General features: G+C 38.2%; 1 long non-coding RNA gene across 2 annotated transcripts in view; it reads right to left on the reverse strand.

Moving 5' to 3' along the window:
• Nucleotides 1-26490, reverse strand: part of LOC140498266 (uncharacterized) — a 57597-nt gene that overhangs the window by 11877 nt on the left and 19230 nt on the right. The window contains exons 2-4 of one of the 2 annotated variants that reach the window (XR_011965041.1): nt 22890-22962; nt 21641-21730; nt 6044-7003 (exon numbers count right to left, since the gene is read on the reverse strand). This is a non-coding gene — a long non-coding RNA (uncharacterized lncRNA). Of the gene's footprint in view, nt 1-6043; nt 7004-21640; nt 21731-22889; nt 22963-26490 lie in introns of those variants that run through there. The other variant, XR_011965042.1, reaches the window with a different exon arrangement.

The raw sequence follows: 26490 nt of genomic DNA on the forward strand, positions 1-26490 counted from the left end.
AGAAGAGAAATTTGAATTCTTGATCCCCTAAAGAAATAATTAGAAATTATCATGTAAAAAGAAAATAATCTAAAATACACATTTAATAAAGCTAGAGATTGTCGTGCTAGAATTGGTCAGAGATATATATATATTTTTAGAGAAGACAGGGTCTCTCCTACAATGTAGTGAGATATTAGAGTGTTTTTTTAATGGAAAGAGAAGAGAATAAGGTTTTGTTAACTACCTATTACATGACAGGTACTATACTAAGGACTTTACAAATATTATCTCATTCAGTAAGGAAGAAAACCTTTTGTGAAACGACTTTTCTTGCAGTCCTAGTCCAGACTATTTCTGTTTTCAGAGGACCAGCGTTGCTCTGTAGGGAAAGGCTCATTACCAGAGATAGGCTACAGCAACTTATGTACCAGGTAAAAAAAGAAAATAGTCCTTATCCAGTATATTTCCCATTGTCCGGCCAAAAGAGGGGCAGATTCACACAGGTTTTAGATTATCTGCAAACCTAAATTTAATTGTCAGTTCCCTAAATTTGTAACCTGTCCAAGGACCTTGGAGTGGATATGTGACTGAAATAATTGAATCACATCTTTATTGACATTTTTGCTATAAAAGAAACCAGAAGACATAATGAAGTTGCAGTTAAATAGAAGAGGCTGCTAATAACTTTTCCTTAGAGAGATAAAAGAAGAAATTGGAGAAGTTAATTTCATCACGTACCTAAGGCAACAAGAAACATCACTTCATTGCAGCCCTGGTATCATAGGATCCTAGCCCAGATAATGCTTTTAGAGAGATAAAGCTCAAGGAGACCATCCCAGAAGTCTTGTACTTCTGGCATTGCTTTTGGATGCTTTTGGAAAAGGAAAGCCAGGAGCCAGGAAGAACAACTATTCTAATTCCCTACCATGTTTGAGGGGCTAGGTTAAAGAGAATGCCTGATCAATGGGGACCAACTCCCCTGACCCTTCCTTTGAGACTCTGAGTTTCCATTCCAGAAAATGATAAAGACTGAAGACGGGACCTTCCCCCTTGACCAAGGACTGATGAGGCTGGTTAGTGAGATTATGGAGCACCAGAGAGAACTTGGTTTTTCCCTCCATTTGTGAATTAAATGTCCCTTGGAATTCAAATATCATGTTTCTGTTTAACTGTCAGATGGATTCTTCTCCTTCAGAGAAAGGGCTGAGGGGAGGAACTCCTTTCCATTCCCCATTAGAGCTAGCAGCTCCTGTAGGTTCTTCCCTACAAAGAACTTATTCGTCAATTGCTTATTACTATTATTATTACATATTAACTGGTTTCTCCTCTGTGGAGATGGCCTATAAAGCCAAAGTATGTGTGGTCCAACAATACGGATACACAGTTTTCAAATGAATTAACTAATGCAAAGTATCAGCAACCTTAGGAAAAATACTCCATATCACTAATAATAAGAAAAGTGTAAATTAAAAGAAATCAGAGTTGTCATTTTGCAATGATGGATCTGGCAAAGATAACAAAAAATGAAAATGGCAATTATCATAGGAGTTATGAGAAGACATGGATACTAACAGTTCAACCATTCCAGAAAACAATTTAAAAACATACCCATTCCATTCACTAAACTACCCTTTGACACTACCTCAGAGATCAAAAACAAAGGGGAAAGACCCACATGTACATAAATATTTATAGCAGCATTTGTTGCTGCAAAGAACTAGAAACAAAGTGGGTACCTATTAGTTGAGGAAAGACTCAACAAATCACAATAAAATGATTTTTAAAAACTGAACTCATGATTTCATCTGTGTAGGGACCTCCCAGTGAGGAACTCCATCTATGTATCCAAGTCAGTACCTGTTCTACAACTCATAAAAAGAATGGTCTGGGGTAAAGAGAGACTAAGTTACTTCCCCGGGGTCATATGTCCAGTAGATGGCATCTATTCATTATTCTCCCCCTTGATGTCTGATTGGTTACCAAGCTTTGAATCCAACCAACTGGGTCGTTCTCTTGTCCATACCTTTGTGTCTTATCTGCAAAGCTTTCTAGAGAGATTTTGTCAAATGCTTTAATGAAATTCAGATCTGTATCCATAGCCTACAGTGACCTATGAGGGAATAGCCCTGTCAGAAAAGAAACTGAAGTTAATCTGACACAAGCTGTTCCCTCTTTTCAGTGAGAATCAGGTAAAGAGCAACAATTCCCCAGCCCCATATCACTCTGAAAGATAAAATGATCACAAATGCAACTCATAGTCATATAAATAATCCCAAAAGAATTCAAAGGAAAAGCAATGTTTTTTTCCCTATTAAGCATTATTTTAACAAATACTAGCAACCTATTTAATTCTCTTACTTTCCACTATACTGCAAAGTTCACTGTACAAAGAAAAGTAAATCTCTGGCAGTCTCTGTAGATAGGCCATAAGTTTAAAACAAACTAAAAGCTGTCTATATTCTTGCCATAAATCTTTCTCTTTGCTGAATTTTTCCAGCCCTCTATATGTTTGCTTTAATATCAGTCAAATTTGGAATTCAAATCTTTAGAACCCAGAGACCTGTCTTAAGAACAACTTAACCACTCGTTGGCAAGGTGATTATGAGGAATATGACAGAACTATTTCCTGGGTAGTTACTGCTGCCTCTCTCCTGCACTCTGGCCTCCACCTTCTGGCTTTGGGGACCTGTTCTTCTGCTTGGTGAGTGTTTACCATGCTTAGCCCATCTAAGACCCAGGAACATGCTCCCCATCATCTACCTGTTCTGCTTCTCTTTGTCACTCCTCTTTTTCACCTCTAGTTGTAGAAATCAAATCACCACTACCATTCCTGGAAAAGCTATGTCAATCAATTATCAAATGAATCTAATCACCATCCCCTTTCTTTCAGACACTAAAGTTTCTTTCTCTAGCTAGCATTGTCTCTGGTATATTGTTTTCTTCTGTTAGAATATAAGCTCCCTAAGGGCAGAGACTATCTTGCAATTTGCCATAGAATTCTCAGTGCTTGTCTCAGAGCCCAAGTCAAGCCTTTTTCATTCATTCAAGACAAAAGGCTAGGTCCTAGGTCCCAGGTCCTACTAGAAGGTATGGGCAGCACACTTCCCTGTTATAATTCTGTTATAATTTTACCTCTGCTATTAGAAGTGTCTTAGATCCTCCTTCTTTGCCTTTCTTACTTAGCTCTCATGGAACCCAGTTCTATCTGGAATTTTGTCTGTTAATTTTCCCTCTTGCAAAAATTGCCTAAGTTATTTGCCTATTCCACTATGAACCCAATGACCAGAAACAAAAAATTTTGCATTAAAATTGTCCTATTTTTTCCCCTTGAGGCTGTAGGAAATTTCTTTTCATTATGATAGAGCACAATAACCTCCTAGATTAATTGGATTACCCTCTGAATAGTTTGCCTTAATGCATCTTCCCTCCCAGTGCAGTACCACCAGGGAGCCAAAACAGTTCTATGAATCTGTGCCATCCAGAACAGAAAAGCGTGCTCAGGGAGGTTGCAATGAAAATATAATAATTTTTGTTGCTTCATGGCCACACAGTGTATTTACAACTAGCCCCAAGCATAACAATGAGGCTGAATAATCTGATTAATGAAGGAACCCCAGAAGAATATCTAGGATGAATGGGAAACATTAGAGAAGTGGCTACAAAAAGATGTTGGCTGGTTTTCTCTAGCATTCCATTAATTTTCCTTTAGAGGAAAAGCCCCTGCCTAGACCTGGTTGACTAAATCCCTTGGGTAGTGGTGAGAAAAATTTGGATGAGTTGGCAACTCTGAGAAAATATCTGAATCAAAACTCAAGCATCACAATTTAAGAAGGAAAGGCCCAAAAAGGGAATAAGGTGGTAAGGTCCAAAGGGGAAATGAGGGACATTGGAAACCAGTCATATGCATTCAGTTGATGGAACTAGGGATACTAGCTTGGAGAATAGGATAGTTAGAAATGCCAACATGGTAAATTTCAAGGATTTTAAAGGTTATCTTGTGGAAGAGAAGTTTTGCTCTGCTTGGTGGTCCCAGAAGGAAAAACTAGGAGAAACAGGTAGATATTACAGTGAGTGCTGATGGAGCCACATTGATCAGTGATAAGGACATGATCCTAGAGAGATGGGCTGAACACTTTCATAGTGTTCTCAACAGACCATTATCAATCAATGCTGAGGCCATTGACTGTTTACCTCAGGTTGAAGTCAATCCCTCTTTAGCTGAACTTCCAACTGAAGAAGAGGTTTTGAGGGCCATTAGGCTCCTTTCGCGTGGCAAAACACCTGGTGCTGATTTTATTCCAGCTGAGATTTAAAAGGTAGGGGGACCATTGCTCATATAAAAGCTGAGTGAAATTTTCCAGGTTATATGGCAAGAGGAGGTTATCCCCCAGGAGTTCAAGGATGCCTCCATTGTCCATCTCTATAAAGGTAAAAGGAATACATTATCTTGTAACAATCACAGGGGGTAGTCTCTCAGTCATTGCTGGCAAGATTCTTGCTTGAGTCCTTCTTCATAGGCTAATCCTTTGTCTGAAAGACGATCACATACCTGAGAGCCAGTGTGGCTTCAGAAAGGGCTGAGGAACAGTCAATATGGTGTTCGCTGCCTGACAATTCCAAGAGAAATGTCAGGAGCAGAAAAGACATCTGTATACAATGTTTGTAGATCTGACCAAGGCCTTTGACACTGTTGGGCCTGAGGACTTATGGAAAATTATGTCAAAATTTGGTTGCCAGGAGAAGTTCATCAATATTGTATATCAATTTAATGATGGCATGTTTGCCTGAGTTCTGGGTAGTGAACAATGTTTTCGTGCCTTCCCAGTCACCAGTGGAGTGAAACAGGGCTGTGTGCTTGCTCCCATGCTTTTTAGCATGATGTTTTTAGCCATGTTGTCAAATGCTTTCAATGAGGGGGTACACGGCAGCAAGGTGAACTACCATACTGATGGTAAGTTCTTCAATTTGAAACGGCTACAAGCCAAGACCAAGGTGGAGGGAGTGTTGGTGCATGATTTTCTGTTTGCAGATGATTGTGCACTCAGTGAAGCTTCTGAAGCTGAGATGCAACAAAGTATGGATCAATTCTCTGCTGCATGTACTAATTTTGGCCTAATAATTAACATCAAGAAAACATAGGTGCTCCATCAGCCGCCATCACCCCATCCATATGTGGAACCATCAGTTACAACAAATGGAGAAGTTTTAAATGCTGTGGATAAATTTACTTATCCTGGTAGTGTACTTTCCAGGGATGTGCACATTGACAGTGAGTTTGATGCACACATTACCAGAGCTAGCTCAGTGTTTGGGAAGTTCCAAAGAAAAGTTTGGGAGAGAAGAGGTATTTGACTACCAAACTGAAGGTTTACAGAACCATTGTGCTGACCTCATTGTTGTATGCCTGTGAAATATGGACAGTCTACCAGTGCCATGCCAGGAAACTGAATTGCTTCCATTTGAACTGTATTAGGAAGATTCTGAGAATCACCTGTCAGGATAAGGTACAAGACACTGAGGTCCTTACTCAAACCAAACTGCCAAGCATTCAAACTACGTTTCAGAGAGCGCAACTCCAATGGGCTGGACACATTTTTCAAATGTGATATGTACACTTGCCCAAAAGACTATTTTATGGAGAGCTCACATGGGGCAGGCAATCACATGGTAGTCAGAAGAAGTTATACAAGGACACTCTCAAGGTCTCTCTTAAGAACTTTGCATTTAACTGTGCCATATGGGAGACATTGACACAGAACTGCTTAACATGGAGTACCCACATTAGAAAGTTTGTTGTGCTCTGTGAGCAAAGCAGAATTGAGACAGCACAAAGTAAGTGTAGAATGAGCAAATTTGGAATATCCACCCCAAATACTCACACGGACTATTTGTGCCCAACCAGCAATAGAGCATTCCAAGCTCATATTGGTCCGATCAATCACAATGAGACACCCTCAATTTTTACTTTATCATGGTGATGTCATTTTGGTCCTCTTTGGGAATGAAGGAAAACAACCTACCAACCAACCAACAGTGAGGTAGATTATAACTTGACATAAATTTAATTTAATTTCATCCAATAGACATTTATGAAACATCTGCTATGTGCAAACTATTGTACTACTTGCTAGGGATACAAAGACTACACACAGAAGGAGTTAACATTCTAATGGAATGATAAAACATCCTCACCATCAGACAGAGCCTTATCTAGGTAGAAGTGGACTATTTTTTCAGGAGATTGTAAGTTCTTCCTCACTGAACATCTTCAAATGAATGATGGATATACAGTTGCTAGCATTGTTGTGAGGATCAAATGAGGCATTATTTATAAAGCACTTAGCACAGTGCCTGACACATAGTAGGCACTATATAAATGTTAGCTATTGTGGTTGTTGCTGGACTAGAGAATGTCTGAAACTCTTTCAGTTCTGAGATTGAAAGGCAGAGGAGGAAAGGATTAAAACAAGCTTCAAAAGACCAGGCACAATAAAAAGTTGCAACACACAAAGGCTAGCCTATGGGTTGTATGTCAAGATCTGTAATAGTGTGCTTCTGATCATTCTCTTCATCCTCCTACACTATGGCTTAGTCCTTTAGTAGTTGGCAACTTCCAGCTGCAAATTTATGAAAATAAATATAGTAAAGGGTTTGCAAGTCATCCACAAAGGAAGAATAAGAGAATTATGAGTTGGGAGATATGGGTATATATCATTATATTAAAATAATAATTTTATATTATAATTGATAGAAGTATGGGTAGAGTTGTTAGACCTGCACTAGTATCACACAAGAAAAAGTTGTTTGTTGAGTCATGTCCTATTCTTTGTGACCTCATTTGGTGTTTTGTTGGCAAAGATCTGCAGTGGTTTGCTATTTCCTTCTCCAACTCCTTTTACAGACAAGAAAACTGAGTGCACCAGTCACAACTAGTAGGTGTCTAAGGCTGGATTTGAACTCAGGAAGAAGAATCTTCCTGACTCCAGAGCTGGCATTTTATCCACTGTATCATCTAGCTGCCCTGCAAGAAAAAGAAAATTACATCACATGAAGAATGCCTAACATAACATTGCTATGGAAAAGTAAGAAAGTTAATAAAAACTAGCATAGTGTGTTTGGAAGGAAGCTTTTTGGGAGCACTTTCCTTTCTCTAGAGGGTAGCAAGAATGGTATTCTCTGGGTAGAGCTAAGATGGCAGAGTAGAAAGACAGACCTGTAGAAGCTCCCCCACATAGCCCATAAAATACCTGTAAAAAATGACTCTAAACAAATCCTAGAGCAGCAAAAGTCATAGAACAACAGAGTGAAAGAGATTTCCAGCCAGGGCAGCCTTGAGGGCCAACAGGAAGTTTCTATCCCACCAACACCAAGCAGAGCACAGATCAACCTGGGCCACGTGGTGCAATGGAGGCAGGAACGTCAGGGAGCCACCAGTGGCAGCAGTTCCCAGATTGCTTGACCCATGAATACCACAGACAGCTTCAAAGGTCAGTGAGAAAGCTCCTTCACCCAGAAGGGAGCGTGGTCTGGACCCAGGGCTGCTGCCACTACAGCAGCAGCATCCATTTTTGGAGCCCTCAACTTGGAGCCCCTGGGGGAATTGAGCAGCTGATCTGAATCTCAGGCTTGAGATCAATCCTGGGGTGATGGAACTGAAAGCAGTGGTGGAGAGGGAATTCTACTCCCAGATCCTGGGCAGAAAAGTTGTTGGTTGCTCCCAGACCAGTGTGCAGGTCAGCAGAGGAGTAAACACCTCTTCCTTGATTGTGCCACCTTGGAGGAACTGAGAACTTACAGGTGCCCAGAGTATACCCTCCTCTTGACAAAGGACTCAAAAGTCAAGTAACTGGCTGGGAAAATGCCCAAAAAAGGGAAAAAAAATAAGACTATAGAAAGTTACTTTCTTGGTGAACAGGTGTTTCCTTCCATCCTTTCAGATGAGGAAGAAATATGCTTACCATCAGAGGATGTCAAGGCTTCTGCATCCAAAACCTCCAAAATAAATATGCAATGGTTTCAGAGCATGGAAAAGCTCAAAAAAGATTTTGATTGAAAATCAAGTAAGAGAGGTGGAGGAAAAAATGGGAAGAGAAATGAGAGTGAAGCAAGAAAATCATGAAAAATGAGTCAACAGCTTGCTAAAGTGCTCGGGGTCAAGGTTCGAGCCCCCTGGATCCCCCTGACCCATGGGCCTCTAATTTGTGGGCCCTGAAGGAAGGAGACCAGAGACAAGATGATCCAGGCAACAACTCTCTATTCAGCTAAGGGTTAGGGTTTATAAAGGCTGATCCACCAATCACATACATGCTGAGCTCATCCCATTACTTCACCATCTCATGACTATTCCACATCCTTACACCCACAGTAAGGAAGGAAGCTTATCTTGTTCCTGCAGCTAGTTCCTGGGTTCCCAGGCTCACTTGTAACTTTACTGTACAGGACATTGGTATCTGCAGGAACATCAGGTGTCAGGGTCACACAGAGCTTCTGCCAGGGTGTGCATCAGCACCGTTCCCATAGGAACAGGCTTTGCCTCTGACTTGCACCCTCTGGGACCCTCTGGGCCCCTTACACTAAAGGAGACCCAAAAAGTTGCTGAAGAAAATAACACCTTTAAAAATAGGCTAACTCAGTTGGCAAAAGAGGTCCAAAAAGTCAGTGAGGAGAAGAATGCTTTAAAAAGCACAATTAGCCAAATGGAAAAGGAGGTTCAAAAGCTCACTGAAGAAAAGAGCTCTTTAAAAATTAGAATGGAGCAGATGAAAGCTAATGAATTTATGAGAAACCAAGAAATTACAGAACAAAACCAAAAGAATGAAAAAAATAGAAGACAAAGTGAAATATCTCATTGGAAAAACAACTGACCTGAAAAATAGATCCAGGAGAGACAATTTGAAAATTATGGGACTACCTGAGAGCCATGATCAAAAAAATAGCCTAGACATCATCTTTCATGAAATTATCAAGAAAAACTGCCCTAATATTCTAGAAACAGAGGGCAAAAGAAATATTGAAAGAATCACCAGTTACCTCTTGAAAGAGATCTGAAAAGAGGAATATTGTAGCCAAATTTCAGAGTTCCCAGGTCAAGGAGAAAATATTGCAAGCAGCCAGAAAGAAAAAGTTTGAGTATTGTGGAAATACAATCAGGATAACACAAGTTCTGGCAGCTTCTACATTAAGGGATCAGAGGGATTGTAATATGATATTTCAGAAGTCAAAGGAACTAGGATTAGAACCAAGAATCACCTATCCAGCAAAACTGGAGGAAAAAATGATCTTTCAATGAAATAGAGTACTTTTAAGCATTCTTGATGAACAGACCAGAACTGAATAGAAAATTTGATTTTTAAACACAAGAATCAAGAGAAGCATGAAAAGATTAACAAGAAAGACAAATCATAAGGGACTTTCTAAAGTTCAACTGTTTACATTCCTATGTGGAAAGGTAATATTTGTAACTCTTGAGACTTTTATCAGTATTTGGGTAGTTGGAGGGATTATACACACACATACACAGGTATATACTCATATATATAGACAGAGAGAACAGGGTGAGTTGAATAAGAAGGGACGATATCTAAAAAAATTAAAGTAAGAGGTGAGAGAGGAATATGTTGGGAGAAGAAAGGGAGAAATGGAATGGGGCAAATTATCTCATAAAAGAGGCAAAAAAAAGCTTTTGAAATGAAGAAGAAAAGGGAGGAGGTGAGAGGGAAAAAGTGAAGCTTACTCTCTTCACATTTGGCTTAAGGAGGGAATAACATGATCACTCAGTTTGGTATGAAACTGTCTTACACTACAGGAAAGTAGGGGGAAAGGTACAAGTGAGGTGGGGGGGAAGATAGAAGGGAGGGCAAATGGGAGGAGTGAGTAAGTAGAAGTAAACACTTTTGGGGAGGGACAAGGTCAGAAGAGAGAATAGAATAAATGGGAGGCAGTATAAGATGGAGGGAAATATAGTTAGTCTTATACAACATGACTATTATGGAAACCTTTTGCAAAAATATGCATATTTAGCCTATATTGAATTGCTTGCCTTCTCAGTGGGGATTGGTGGGGAGGGAGGAAGAGAGAGAAGTTGGAACTTAATGTTTTAGGAACGAATATTGAGAATTGTTTTTGCATACAACTGGGAAATAAGAAATACAAGTAATGGGGTATAGAAATCTATCTTGTCCCATAAGAAAAGAGAGAAGATGAGGATAAGGAAGGGAGGGGTGTGATAGAAAGGAGGGGATACTGAGGGAAGGGGTAATCAGAATGTAAGGCATTATGGGGTGGGGGGAGGGGAGAGATGGGTAGAAAATTTGGAACTCAAAATTTTGTGAAAATGAATGTTGAAAACTAAAATAAATAAATAAATTTAAAAAAATAAATTGAAATGAGGTTATGTGAATCTCAACATGTACATACCAATAGTAACTAATGTATGTCTCTGTATGTACATGTTCATAATAAACAAGTGAGTCTTTATCACAAAAAAAAAAAAAAAAGAATGGTACTCTCTCTTTCCAGAAGCTCACTTGCTTTCACTCTGGGAACTCAAAAACTCATAGAATATGCATTTCTTTTCCTATCTGTCTCTCTTTCCCTCTCCATAATCAAGAATTTCAATAAGCCCCAAGAAGAAGAGCCAACAGGACCTCCGGAAATGCTATTTTTAGTACTCTGTCTTGTCTTTTCAGAAGTACTTTCTATGTAAGTTAGAATCTTCTCTTTTGGCCCCTCTTTGTCTCCTCTCATCTGGTATCTATCTTATTCATTCAGTCTCAGTTCAGTTCAATAAAGATTTTTTAAGCACCTGCAGTATGTCAAGCATTCAGATAGGTGTTGGGGATACAAAGGCAAACTTGAAATTATACTTGCCCTCAAAGAGTTATATTCAGAATATAAAGGTTACTATAGAGATAGATGGAATACTAACTTTTTTAAAGGTGAACCATCTCCTTCCCCTCCCCTTGGAATGACAATGTTATAAGAATGAACTTTTGAACCTTTTTTTATTTAAGAGCTTAAGTAAGCTGATGTGCATTTTTTGTTGTTCTTTAATTAATAAATGTAAATGGATCTCCAGATGACTGCTTTCATCTGACAGCATTGATGAAAAGAGATAAATTATAATCATAACTCTCTATGTTTGGCTCTTTGGACATGATTAGCATTGAAGTTAATCAGAATCAAGAGAGAGGTGTGTATTGAATCAGTTGCATCTTAATGCTATGGTGTAATTTACATGAAAAGAAACCTAATACAACCTCCATTTTATCAGGTAGTTTGCATTATTGTCTTTGAAGAACTGATAAAGATATTAAGTTTGGAATACATTGTTCTTTTTAGTGGGGAAATTGTTTTTTAAAAAATCTGTGTAATATCCAGGACCTTTGCTTTTAGAACTAAATAAAGTCTAGAAGACAAAATAAATATATAAACTATAAATAATTTATGAGCATAAGCAGGAATTTGAATGTCATTGACACCTTGACTTTTAAAAACTATAAGGATCAGCACAATTCATTTAGATCCTGTCAATTTCCCTTTCTGTATGTGTTTGTTCACGTCAAGGCACTGTACTAAGTGTTGGGGATACAAAGAAAGGAGAAAAACAATTCCTGCTCTGAAGGTGTTTACAGTCTAAATGGGGAGGCAACATAAAGAAACATGAACAACATAATATACACAGAATAAAATGGAGATATTATAAGAGGGAAGGCACTAAGATTAAAGAGAACCAAGAAAGTCTTGAAAAAGTTGAGACATTAGCTGAGACTTGAAGGAAGTCAGGGAAGCCAAGAGACAGGAACAAGGAGAGAGAGCATTCCGGACATGAGGGAGAGCTTGAAAAAAATGCAGTCAGTCAATTAAGCATCTTGCGTGAGTCATGGCAAGGAGACCAGTGTCTCTGGATCCCAGAACACTTGGAGGAGAGTAAGGTGTGGCCAGTAATCTCTTATTGGCCAATCTAATGGTTCTTTCTTGAATCTCCTTGACCTTTCTACAGCCTTTGACACTGTTGATAACCTTATCTGGATAGTTTTTCCTTTCCAGGTTTTTCTGACAGTGTTATTTCTTGGTTTTCTTCTCGTCTTTCTAAACATCCTTTCTATGTCTCTCCTTTGCTGGATCTCCATCCAGATCATCCCTACTAAGCTTGGGAATCCCACAAGACTCTTGTGGCTTTTTCTCTTCCCTTTATATTATTTCACACAGTTATTTGGATCTCTCACCATCCTGATCTTTCCTTCACACAATTGTCAAAGTTATTTTCCTAAAGTACAAAGCCATTTTCCTAAAGTACAGTTACTCTCCTACTCAAAAAATCCAAGTGGCTCCCTATTACCTCCAGGATGTAATATAAAATGTTATGTTTTGCATATAAACCCTTTTGCAACCTGACTCAAATAATAAATAAAAAAAAAATTATTGTTCCTACTGTGTATCAGGTAGACTGTCTACAATTTAAGAAGCACTTATCATATGACAATCAATCAGTCAATAAGCATTTAGTGAATTAATAAGTAGGTATAAGCACCAATGAGAAAATAAAATTGACATCATCTCCATTATTGTAATTACTTTCATTCTGTATCATTGCCGACAGTTTTGTAACTGCCTAAGTCATGTTTCCTTTGTCTCAGAGTTAAGTTTGGAAATTCAGCCTTCCTGTAAACCACTCATTATCTCTGAGTTAAGTTTAGAAATTCAGATCTCCTGCTAATCACTGTTCTATTCTTGCCACAAAGAAATCTGTTGAAATACCCTTGAAGAATGCAAGTGAGGGAGTCTGGAACTCTGGTCTATTATCCAAGGTAGTCTGGTCCACTGTTGCTAAACTATCCTTGCTGGTGGAATCAAACAATGAACATGTCCTAGAAACAAGATGGAAGCTAGCCACTCATTCACAATTTCTAGTCAGTCATACTGTTTCTCATACCTATGATGCTATAAGCTTTGTGACCAATCATATCTTTTTCCATCTATGATGCCTCCTGTTCTTTGTTGTCTTGTATTTCCCAAAACAAGTTCTACAAGCTATCTCAAGAGAGACCTTCAAATGTGAAGGAAAGGAAAGGTAGCAAGTCCCATATTGTGGTATTTTGAATGATCAAGGATCTGAGAGAACTCTTTTATTGGTAATTGCTAGCCTTGCCAATAAATTGAACATACTCAGAACTTGGTGCCTCCATGTATCTTAATTTGAGTTGTAACACTACTATATGCCAGGCATTGTGCTATTTGAAAGATGTTGTGAAAATGAAATGGACAGACCTTGGAAATAGATTGGATATGGGAGGGTAAGAGATAGTGAGGAGTCCAGAATGACAACTTATGATCCTGGGGGGACTAGGAGGATGATGGTACCCTTGACTGTAAAAAGGATGTTTGGAAGGAGCAAGGTATAGAGAAAAGAACAATGAGATTAGTTTTAGACATATTGGGTTCAAAGAGGTCTTCTGGATATTTAGTTCAAGAAATTTGAAAGCAGTTGAAGATGACAGATTGGAAATCAGTGAAGGGTTTAGGCCTAGATGAGTAGATTTGAGATTCATTGGCATACAGATGATAATTAAATCCATAGGAGAGCTCTGAATCACCAAATGAAGTAGTAAAGAGAGAGAAGAGAAGAGGACCCAGGATAGAGTCCTGGGGAATACTCAGATTTCATAGTGGACATGACCAGGTTGAGGATCCAGCAAAGGAGAGCAAGAAGAAATGGTCAGATAGGAAAATCACAAGAAAGTGGTGCCTTGAAAGCCTAGAGATGAGAGAATATTTTTAATCACTTGCTATATGATAGGAATTGTGCTAAGTGCTTAGGATACAAATAAAGGCAAAACATTGAGTTTTGAGTTGCTCACAATCTAATGGAGGAGAGACCTGCAATTCAATATATATAGACAAGCTATGTATAGAATAAGTAGGAAATATTCAACAGAGGTAAGGCACTAGAATAAAAAGGGATTAGGAAAGACTTCCTATGGAAGGTGCGGTTTTAGCTAGAACTTGAAGGAAGTCAGGTTGACATTAGGAAAGAATAAGGGAAAGCCTGTGAAAATGTCTGGAGTAGAAGATGGCAGATCAGACATTTACTTTAATCTCCATGGCCTCTAAAACCTCTGCAAAAAAGAAACTATGGGCCCAAAATAAAGCCACCTTAGTTGCCTCCAGGATCTAGGTCACCCAATATCCTACAGAAGGTTAAAGGAAATCAAACAAACAAAAAACTAGGAACTGATATTCACTGACCATGAGTTTACTCAGAACCTCATCCCACCCCACCTCCCATGCTACCCACATCAAGGCTGTACTAATAAGGGTATACAGGCTCTGGAACCTTGAATACATATATATATATATATATATATATATATATATATATATATATATATATATATATATATATATATATATATATATATATATATATATATATATATATATGTATGTACGTATACAGGCCCTTGAACCTTCCCAGTTGATCTGGCTGTCACCTGAGGCTATAATCCCCTCTGCTGGTCTTTTATTAGCTCTAGGCTCAATTCTCTGTTACCATTAACTTAGATTAGGCCTTCATTGTCTGTTATCTCTAGATCACCTCAAGGTACTTCTCACCCTTGATCCTTTCTAAACCTCATTCTCTTGGCCTCCAACCTCTAGTGACCTCAATCTACTGGCCACTCCCATCAAGATCCTCCCTAGATCCCTCCTCCAATCACCCCAGACTACTTGGCCAACCTGTAGCAGCAAGCACCCTAGGATAAATCAGAGGGCTTGCTGGGTTCTTAGATCTGCTTTTCTAAAAGGAAAGCAACTGTTGATGGGTCAACAATCTACTTTAATTACACTCACTGACAGAGATAGTACAAGCAGAGAAATAAAGACCCACAGACAGGGATTCTAACTGTCTGAACATAAGTGATACATACATCACAGATCAACAGACAGATCTAACTGTCTGACCATTACGTACATAGTTACCAGAGAGAGAAGCACCAACATCTGTATTTTGAAAGGGGTTGGGGGGGAGGGAAGGCATGGCTGCCCAGAATTTCACCTGGCATACAAGCCTTCTTCCAAGCCCCCAAAGCAAAACTTTATCTCAGAGTATATATAGAGGGCACATCTCTTTTGACCCAGTCCCTCATTAATTAACAAAAGTGTGAGCCTTCCTACAAAACAAGCCTCCCCCTAATCAAGCTTCCCTTAATGAGCTCCAGGTGAGGTCTATTAATGGGAAGGGAAGATCTTTCATTAACATAAATCTCATTAACATTACACAACACCAGATGTCTCCTATAGTCTTACTGTATAGAAGATCCATCTTGTTTCCATGAAGGACTCCGATTCAATCCAGTCTGTTTACATTAGTGCTACAAATGTTTAGATTCCTTAGGAGTCCAGGCCAATATGACAGATTTTTAACAAATTCTGTTTTTCTTTGGTTGAAAGAAGGCTTGGGTTGAACTCATTCAGACAGGACTCATGCATCACTATTTTGGGGTCTCAGAACCCCTAAATCTCAACACTACTAAACTCAAAGACATGACACAGGCTTACATTAAAACCCACCCTTGCACCCTATTACCCCTACCTTTCCAGTACCATGGAGACATACCCCCACTCCAGTCTTCAGAAGTTTGCCCAATCCTTGATAGACAGCTTGACCATAGCCTTTAATGAACAAAAGCCTGTCTAGGGTGGCAAACTGGAGATAACAACACTGTAAATCTATGAACTTTCACTGCTGATGGTGGGCCTGAGAAACAGAAAGAATCAGAGCAATCACCAGGAAAGGACATTGTGCATGGAGGGAGCTGTATAGCAAGAGGGAAGAACACAGCATCCAAATGGAACCAGTTCTTACTACTCAAAAGTCATTTGGGGCAGATCTTGGCTAGTAGACCATCAGTTGCCCAGTGCAGAAAGGCTGTGGCACTTTGACATCCAGCCCCCAAAGAAACAACAACGATGGAAAAGGAAGTCACCAAATGGGTGATAAAGAAAATAAAGGAGAAAAAGACAAATTATCAAAGATTTGAGGAAGAAGAAAACTCTTAAGACCTTAAACATAAATAGATAAATCAATAGAAAAACAGCAGCTATAGAAGTAGCTTCAGTATCTACTGAATGAGTTCAGGCATGTATGAATGAATACTGAAAAATAAAGGACAATTCTATAACATTGAATGAAACACAGGACCCTGTGGAATTTGAGGAGAACATGAACCCACAACATGCTATTCCTGAGTGTTTTAAAAGAGAACTGAGAAAAAATGAGAACAAAATCTATATCTGGCAGAGCAAAAATAATGAACAGAATTGAAAAACTTGAATCTATTATGGCAAGTCTCACCAAAGAGACAAAAGAGAGAACAGTAGATTGGGAATACATATACATAAAATTGAAGGGTGATATATAAGAGAAGCAAAAAACAAGAATGTTAAAAGAAAACATGCTCACTATGCAAGCAAAACAGTGAACTCAAAGACAGGATGCATAAACAACCCAAGGATCTTAGGTCTTCCATAAGAATGTAAAACGACAAAAAAAAACCTTGATGTCATATTGGAGGACATAATAAAAAAGAACCACTCAGAAATTCTAAATATAGAAAATAAAAATCTTAATTGAAAGAATTCAGTTCAGCAGTAGAAACAAATAAACACATGGCTGCAAATTTCAAGACATATAGTGGTTAAATTTAACAATTCAATTCCAAAACAAGTTCTGCAGACCATCTGGATAAAAACCTTCAAATACAACGGAAAGGACGTTTAAATAATGCAAGACTATTCCACACCCACTAGAAAAGGGAGAAGGGAATGGAATGTGTTCTGAAAAGCAAGGGAGCTCAGGATACAGTCCAGATTCTGAGCTTAACTACAGAGGAAAAAAAAGATGGTCAATGGCAACAAAAAAAATGAAAGCTTTGTAAGAAAGCAAACCAAAACTGAAGAGATTATTTGCCTCTTAAATACCCTAAACAGTAGAGATGCAGGAGTAATGAATAAATGCAGCAGGCAAGGGCAGCCATAGTAACAGAGTGACAACAGAATGACCTGTAAGAGACTTCTGTCTAAATGTACAGAAGCAGACAAAAGTGAAGTCAAAAATCTGGTAGAGGTAGCAATAAAGAGGTAGATAGGGCATTTTGGACAGAACCTGGTGATACCCTACCTACAGGTGAATGCTTCTTTTGAGTAACTGTGTTACAGTATTGGGGAATACATAAAAGGAGAAGAGAATCAGGGAGATAGAGAGCAGTAAGTGATACACCAAGGGTTGGCAATGAGAAGAAAATGAAATCTGTGGTCTCAGAAAGAGAAGAGCCTACAGAGAAATAGATGAAATGAATGCCTTACTTTGGAGATGAGGGGGTAGCATTGACAAATGTTCCTGTGGGGGAAGAGAAATTATCATCTAAAGGAAATGAAGATCATACACTGGATGAAGCCTGGAGGATTTGATGCTTGAAAAATCTTCTTGTCCTGTGAGCAGAGGGAGTTGGAACTCCCTAGCAGCAACCAGAGAAGTAGTAGTGCATGGACAAAGGAAGATTTGTAGGGCAATGTAGAAAAGAAAGGTAAAAAAGAGAGGGTATAGATCAAGGATATATTGGGGAAAGACCCTCCCATGAGGTAATGTCCTCTCTGACATCTGCAATAATTGGCATTGTTCTTCAAGTATGACAAAATGGAAAAGGGGAATCCATGGGGCAAGCCCTACAAGGCAGTATCAGAAAATGTCTAGAGAGGAGATCTTAGAATGGATATCTTGGAAGCTTTGACTGCATGAAGAATACAGAGAAAAGGGGGAGACAAGATAATTAGCGAGGTCATGAATCAGAGAATGAAGGTCTAGAGTAAACAGAAAGAGATGGATAGACAATAAGAGATATCGTTTTTGAAAAGGGGCAACAAAATTAAATCAAAAAACTAAAGAACAGAACCAGCTAAAGAAGAAATGGGAACATCAAATAAGAGGAGATCAAGGAAAAGGAAAAGAGAGCCAGTGGGAAGAGGGACACCTTAAAAAAAAAATAGCAAAGTAACTGAGAGAACATAATACTGGAAGTCAGAGGTCCACAGGTGTTGGACATTGCACAAATTTTTACACTTTTTCAATGTATCAATCTGTTGTACTGATTTTTTCCTTTCTCCAAAAAATAATATTTGTCATACAATAATGGCCCTCTGGGGGGAAGCGGGATACATGGAATACTTGTAAGAAACAGAAAATATCAATAAATACATATTTAAAAAAAAAAAAGAAAATGCCTGCAATGAATAAAGGGATTGTCTTGTTCACAGGACAGCAAGGATGCCAGGGTTACTGGATTAAAATGTACCTAGGGTAGGGAATAGAGGTGGAATGTGTGTAATCTGAGCCTAAAAAACTCCTGTTATGAGTCACTCTTCCTCGATGAGATCAAGGTCTAAGCCTGCATGAACCCAGATTTGTGTTGATTTGAAGAGAAAAAAAGTCATGGTCTTTTAGGTATCCAACATTGAGAAAGAAAATGAATCATTTCAATTTCTCTTCATATCTCCCCAGAGAAAGAAAGACTCTGGGAAGAAGCTAACATGTAAAAGAGCTGGTGATTTCTATCATATTCTTTACCCTAAAGACATTGGGAAATTCCCCCCTAGGTGAGATCTGAGCTCTCTCTTTTTTGACTGAGCTGAGTTTTCTCATTCCCAATGAAAGCTCATTCATTCTGAATTGTCTAATATATATTTTCCAATGGACACTTTCTCTGATTTCTATTTTGCTATTAGCTTGCATTATGAGCTTATTTGCTTTGTATATTCATTGTAGAACTGGCATTTGGTGGGAAGGAAGTCAGGTCTTAGATATATAGCTTGGGGTACTTCTTTCCTGTTAAGGGATAGTGATGAGTAGTATAGCTTGAACCTAAAAATTACTTCCCTTAGACACAATTTTAAGGGAACAGATAAACATAAATCTAGCTTAGTCCTTTTTCTCTCTGTGGAGAGCTGAGTGGCTACTCTCCGGCCCCCAACCTCCTGTTTTCTCTCTTGTCAGGAATTAAAATCTTCTTTGGAAAAGAGTGGGAGTTGGGGATGCTAAGAATATCTATTCTTATTTTCCTGTGAACCACATCTAAATGGACTCATGTGGGCACAGATAACCAACATGGGCAAAAACAAAACAGCATCCTCACACATACTCCTACCAATGTAAGAAGACTAGAAAGGTGATGGGGTAGTGGGGAGGAAGTTAGGTTATGAAAGGTTTTAAAAACCAAACAGGATTCAATATTGAATCATGAGGATGATAGGGAGCCATTGGTGTTTACTGAATAGGGGTGGGGAGTGGGTTGAAGGAATAGGGCATGATCAGACTATGTTTTAGGAAAATTACTTTGGCAGTTCAGTGGAGGATGTGCTAGAGTGGGGAGAGATTAGAATAGGAAAATCAACCAGCTATTTATTTCAATAGTTCAGATATGAAAAGAAAAGGGCCACCACCAGGGTGGTAGAAGTATCTGAGGAGAGAAGGGAGAATATTCTAGAAATGTGGCAAAGGTGAAATAGATTAACCTTGGCAATAGACTGGGTATGAAAGGGTGAGAGATAGTGAGGAGTCAAGAAGGGACTGGGAAAATGCCGGCATCTTGAAAAGTAACAGAATTTTGGAGGAGAGGAAGGTTTAGGGGCAATGAGGTCAGTTTTGGAAGTGTTGGCTTTAACATGTCTATAGGACACTCTGTTCAAGATATCTGAAAGGTAGCTGGAAGTGTAAGGCTGAGGTTAGATCTGAGACACATCAACAAGAGATGATACTTGCCGCTGTATTTAAAAAACAAAAGTGATACTGTCTCTGCTCTCATGTAGTTTATATTCTATTACATGAAATGACATATCTACTTAGAAGTAGACATGGGCAAGGTGGCACAACAGAGCAGAGAGCTAGACTTGGACCTAGGAAGATCTGAGTTGAATTTCTACTTCAGGCACTCAGTAGCTGTGCCACCTTGAGGAAATTATTTGCCATCTCTGAACCTGTTTTCTCATTTTAAAAATGGTATAATAATGGCACCTCCTTCACAAAGTTATGGTGAGAATCAAATGAAATGAATGAAGTATCTGTGAAAGAGCTGGTTCATTGCAAAGTACTATACAAATATGGACTGTTCTTATGTCCAAAACGTACAAAAAATAAGGCCAAGTGATAGGGAGTGAACCTAAGGTTTCTTTGACAAAGGGAACTCTTAAATGAGGAAACTCCCTCTACTAATCCAAAGCTGTACCTTCTCTGAAATGTATAGTTTTAGGGAGTTGCCTAGGGCACTGAGAAATCAAATGGCTTGCACAGAATCCCACGGCCAATATGTGTCCATGGGAAAGCTTGAACTTAAACTCAGAGCTAGTGCTCTTTATATACTATGTTATGCAGCTTCTTTTGCAATCTTAGATATGCAATATGCAAATTAAGTACAAGGTAATGGGGGAAGAGCATTGGGGCCTGATAAAATCAGGATCTCAGCTGATTCTAAGCAGAGGAGGTAAGGAGGAAGTACATCCCAGGCATAAGAGACAGTCTGTGCAATGGAATGGAGAGAGTAGATAGAAAGTCCATGTGGACAAATTAGCCTGACAGGCACGTTGAGTTAGAAGACTGTTGGCTGAGCTTGGTCAAGAACTGGAACCCTAGCTGATCCATTATTTGTTTTGCATTGTTATCTTGAGGCAGTACTTTTTACATCCAAAATTGTGTATTGCTCAGAGCCTAGCAGTTCAATTTATTTTTTCTCAGATTTGAAGTGTAAAGCTGAGTTAACCTGGTATTTTCTTGCAACAGCCACTTTATTGCTTCTTCTCTTGAATTTGGAGTTCCCTCTGAAGCAACATAAAAAACTAAATGGAATTGTGATGTCAAAACTCATTTCATAAGCGTCTTTGTTGGTTAGGAGAAACTTTTCTAAATAATCTGTTTTTAATCTGGTGTTGATTGCAACAAACTCTTCAGTGATGGGAATGAAAATGGTTTGTTAGGACTTTGTAAGTTTCTTTCTTTTTTTTAATCCCTAAATAAGAAAGGTTAGCTGGGGATAAGTCAATTGAGTTTTGCTGCTGACCAGTTGATATTGTTGTACAAAGGTTCCAGAAAAGCAACAGAGTTTAATTTGATAAAAAATATAAATCAATTCCTTCAGTCTTATGCTTGACAAGATGTCATTTTGATTAGTGTTTTCTTGGCTGCTTTCAGGCCATTTAATTCCTGTAAGAAATGGCTGGGATATATCGACAGTAGAAGGCATGGACAAAACTCATAATGCTGCTGTGGCTAAGGTATAGTATTTTTATCATGCTAGATCAGCCTTTGACAGCATTTTCACACTGCTGTGCTGTGCCAGGGAGGACTGGGCAAAATTGGGAGGGTATCAAACCATATGGCCATTTATAAGGGATGGATGTCTTATTTCTCAGCAGTTTTTGGAATTCAAAGGCATAAATTGATATCAGCATCTTCCCCCTTTGTCAAGTAATAAAGAATTGCAACGAGTAATCTATATATGCCAGCTACTCTAGCAAATGGACACATGACTCCAGAAATCACTGATAATAGTTTAACTAAAGACATATCTAGGAAAAAACCAAGCATATAGAAAATAAAGGTCTTCAAAACTACCCTCCAATCTTCTCTTCAGTCCACTGGTTCCCTTGAGGGTAGCTTTGTTATACAGTTGCCCAGCTGTTAGCTTTCTCTTCATTATCACACCTGAAAAAAAAAGCAATGAAAACCAATTAATCAAACAATCATTAAGAGCTTACTTTGTACCTCACATTATGCTGTATACTGGGGATGAGACAAAAGTGAAATAGCCTTGTCCTTAGAAGCTTATATTCTAAATCCAGTTGGCTTTTGTGGGAGTCTACAGTCCTAAAAACAACCTCATAATGAAGATGAAGTCCAGAGATAGGGGTGGAGCAAGGCAGAGCAAATTAATGACATCAAAGAACATTGGGCTCAGAAAAATCAAGGAGCAACTCCTGGATGGTCCAAGATCCTATTTCCTGGGTATCAGCACTCAGGAAGCCACAGAAACATTTTCAAGTGGTCAAAATCTTGTTAAGGAGATATTTAGCTAGTTAAAAGTTGCTGTAGAACTCATAATCATAGAATCTTACAGCTGAAAGACACCAAGAAGACCACCTGGTTCTAGTCCAATCCATATACGATTAAGAAAAAAACAAAACAATTGACTGTATCTCTTGGATAATCTTTTAATGTTAGTCCGAAGTGAAGTCAGACTAAAAAAAGAGAAACCCTCTTATGAGACATGTACAAGACGTGTAGAACTGGAGAATAAAAGAATGTAAAAAAACCTCATGGAGATGAGAGAAAAGAATTATAAGCAAAGGCAGCCATGCCAAACAAAAGGATCGGAACTCCAGGTTTGAGCCAACAGAGGCAGAAGTATGTCAGGATTGATGAAGTCCCCATCTCCCACTGGAAACCCTGAGGCAATCATCCTCTATCTCATTTCTCCCTCTTGAAAGCCTGAAACCTTTAAGAAGGGCACAGAGAAAGACTTCTTGCATTTCTTTATTTTAGATGTTTCCTTTATATAAACTGCCTTAGCTTGTCCTTTGCTACTACGAGTCCTTTTCTTGAAAGTGCACTTGGAAAAAGGTAACTGAGAAAAAAGGACCAAACAAGAAAAGATAGAGACTTAACACAAGTGTTTTGCCAGAGCACTCTCTCTGGCTGGGGATTCAATACTTAAAAAAAACCAGGAAGTATTATAGATTCTTTGAATAAAACTTCCCAGAGCAGAGAAGCAGCATTTATAATGGGGAATCTATGTATTCAATGAATTACTAATACGGTGAGAAGGACAAATAAGGTTAGTTGAAAACTTTCTCATGACACTAACCTGCCAGTACATCTGTTCCTTATTTCTTAATGTTCAATTTTCTTTCTTCTCCTCCTGTTTCACATCGTTCCACCTGCTCAACAATAGTATAACACAGACATGAATTCCTCTCTACTTTTTCATATTATTATCTTTTTTTCTCTTCAAGTATTTCTTTCATTCTATCAAGGAATATTTTTATTTTCCATGAAAATTTGAAGAGTTGACATCCATTCCTTCAGTTCTTTCATTTTCTCTTGATGAGAAAAGGATTGAACTTTGCACTTGCGCTTTGGACAGAAATGGGAATAATTTGGCACTGGAAGAAAGAGGAAGAGTATAATTTCTGTAGGTAACTTCAGAATTCCTCTTGCTTTCCTTACTTACTTGAAGGAAAATCTATAGTACTTGGTGGTTCTGTTGGTTAAACCTTATGCTTAATTGGCATACTGCTTATTTTCCATGTATATTTAATCTCCAGGGTTCCTAAGTAAGGCTTATTTATTTAAGTCATGCTTCTCACCTTTTCTGGTGATTGTGTAATGCAGTTTGTTCACTCGCTTTTAACTGGCAATTAGTAAAATCTTGCCATTTCCTCATGCATGCAGAAAGAAAGAGAATCCCTTAGCAGAAATTCAATTTTTACTTAGATATAACAACAACGACAACAATTGAAAGTTCTGTAACAGGAAAGAAACATTTATAGGATGCTTTAAGGGTTTTTTTAGTCTATTACCTCATTTGTTAGTCAAAATAACCCTACAAGGTAATAATAATAGCTAACATTTATATAGCACCTACTGCGTTCCAAGCACTTTACAGTATTTATCTCATCTGATGCTCACAACAACTCTTCAAGGAAGATACTATTACTACCCCCATTTTACAGATGGGAAAACTGAGTTAAACAGAAGTAAAGTAACTTGCCCAAGATCACACAGCTAGTAAATGTCTGAGGTTAGATTTGAACTGAGGGCTTCCTGACTCCAAGCCCTGTATTCTATGCATGTGGAGTTATCCTCCAAGTATCTCCCTTTATTTCCTGGACTATTAGGATCTCTCCATCCACTAAGAGGCCAAGGTTTAATTTATTTAGCAGAAATATGCATAGAAGATGAACATCTAGTTATCTCATTAGCTCTACCTTACTTATTTCATTTTGTGACTACTCTTCAAATAAGACTGGCCTGACTGCCATGCCCTGTCCCTCAGGTGATACATGGGGCATTTTCTTGGGTTGAGGTGAAGGTGTGTCAGTAGGAGGTCAAAGCTCAGTTTTGGCTTTTGATACTTAAATATGGATTGTGGGATTCCAGTGCCAGGACTGATTGTTAGTCCCTATTCATCCCTGCAAGGGAGAGATTAAAGCTGAGACTTAAACTATGTACCATTGGAACACAGAAATTTTGGGAAATTTCCTCAGGACATTTTAATTTTTTTTGAGGGTAGCTCAGTGATTCGTGATGCATGCTGGACACCAAGAAAAGTTTGAACTCAAGATGGGTCATAGTTTTCACATCTGATTATGATATATTATTTTACAAATATTTGAGATATATCTTTTTTTTTAACCTGTGTTTTCTACTATAGCATGACATCTGAAACCATCTCACTTGTTGATGCAGTATCTTTGCTATATGACAATCAATGTGGAAATTCTGTGGAACAGCAAATGAAGGTGGTAGATTCAGGGGTGGGGAACCTGTGACCTCGAGGCCACATGTGTTCCTCTAGGTCCTCAAGTGTGGCTCTTTGATTGAATCCAAACTTCACAGAACAAATTAGTAATGAGTTGTACTTAAGAGTGAAATAAATTCTTACTTAAGTTACTTAAGAGTGAAATAAATTCTTATTTTTTCTTTCAATTTATATGCATTATTATTTTTTCAAATAGTTACCAAGTGATTTTCAAATGGTTGCCAAATGGGGAAGCTAGAGGATGCATTGGATAGAATGTTCAAATATGAATTCAAATATGGCCTTTTTATGTAACCTGGATTTTTGTTATTCTTTCTTACAGTTTAGTTTCCCAGGATCCATGGCCATAACAGTTTCTGGTTCCCAGACTCATGAATTGTAAACATCTCCACCATGCTTGTGTACTGTTATGTAACGATAATATAAACATGTATATAGCAACAGCTTCCAGATTAATTGTGATTTTTCCTTAATAAACTCAGAAATCTCATCTGGGCTACACAGAAGACTTCTCTAAATGAGAATCATTGGTCCTGTGATAAAATACACAACTATCAATTCAATAAAATACTATATAATTAGTATAGAAATATACAAGTACAGAAATACTTAGAGATTCAGAGCCTGTTATTTAAAAAAAAAACAAAAACAAAAACAAGCCAATCCTTTAAAACTCAATTCGTAGTTTTCTGTATGGCATAATTTTGCCTTTCCAATTTTTCCTTTTCTCCATCGTATTTCCACTCTTCAGTGACTCTTTCATGGTACAATTGATCTAAAGGCTCTACTTAGCTTTTAGTAAGATAGGAAAAGTAAATTGAAAGTACAATTGTACAAGTAAATTGAAGTACACTTCTCTCACCTGTGACTTCAATCACATCTACTCTAGTTCTACAATTTTATTTTATGTAAATGATCTAAAGTACTTATTATGTGATAAGCCCTGGGCAAATATACAAGTAAATACAATCCTAGCCCTCAAAAGGCCCACATTCTAATACGAGACTACATAAATAGGAAAGTATGGTCCCTTGAAAGAGGAACTTTGGTCCTGAGGTAGTAGGATGGTGAGTGAGACCATGAAGGAGCAGATTAATACACCTCTTCCAGGAAAAGTGGTGGAAATCATGGTTTCAAAACTAGACATTAGTGTGAGGGGAGGGGAAGGGGAGTGTTGTGGGAACACTACCAGGCAATTGTCAAAACATGACCTAGGATGAGGGAGTGAAGTATAGCTAATGCCAGTCTGAAATAGTAGCAGTTATCTCACCAATGGGGAGGACCTGGGAAGGGAATAGAAAGACTAGAGGGGAAATCTCAGAGACAAAAGGGTTAAGATCTACAAGGCATATTCTTATATTCAAGTCTACAGAATTTCATTTATCTTCAGTATCCCAACTATAGGCACCAGTAGTGTAGTCACAATGCCAATCTCAGGACTAATTTATTTGTGATTACAGAGGCCTTTAGGCAGTTTCAGCTACTTAGTGAAGAGTCTTTAGAAAACCACATGATTAGCAATTAATGTGCTATCTGGGGAAAGAGAAATGGAGAATAACTGTATATTTATTCTTTCAAAGTCCTAGGATTAAGCCTTGAAAATGAGAGCAGCATTGTAAATATGAGGTTAAAGAAAATTGTGTTTGAACTTAGTTGGGGAACCCAAAGAGATGAATATTATTTTGCCATGTTGTAAGATGGAATAAACAAAGGGAAATATTTATATAGACAATACTTATCTTTTATCATATTTTTATATAATCAACAGACCTATATTATAATACTCATCCCAGAATTACTAGAATGGTAGATCAGAAAAAAGTCTATAGCCATAACATGCACTGATTTCAGATGAAAGCTATTTTATACCATCCTTGTAGATAAGATGGAAAGATATGGCCTAGATGATAGCACATTCAGATTT

Source organism: Notamacropus eugenii, chromosome 4, assembly GCF_028372415.1.
Source record: "Notamacropus eugenii isolate mMacEug1 chromosome 4, mMacEug1.pri_v2, whole genome shotgun sequence".
Classification (NCBI taxonomy): Eukaryota; Metazoa; Chordata; class Mammalia; order Diprotodontia; family Macropodidae; genus Notamacropus; species Notamacropus eugenii.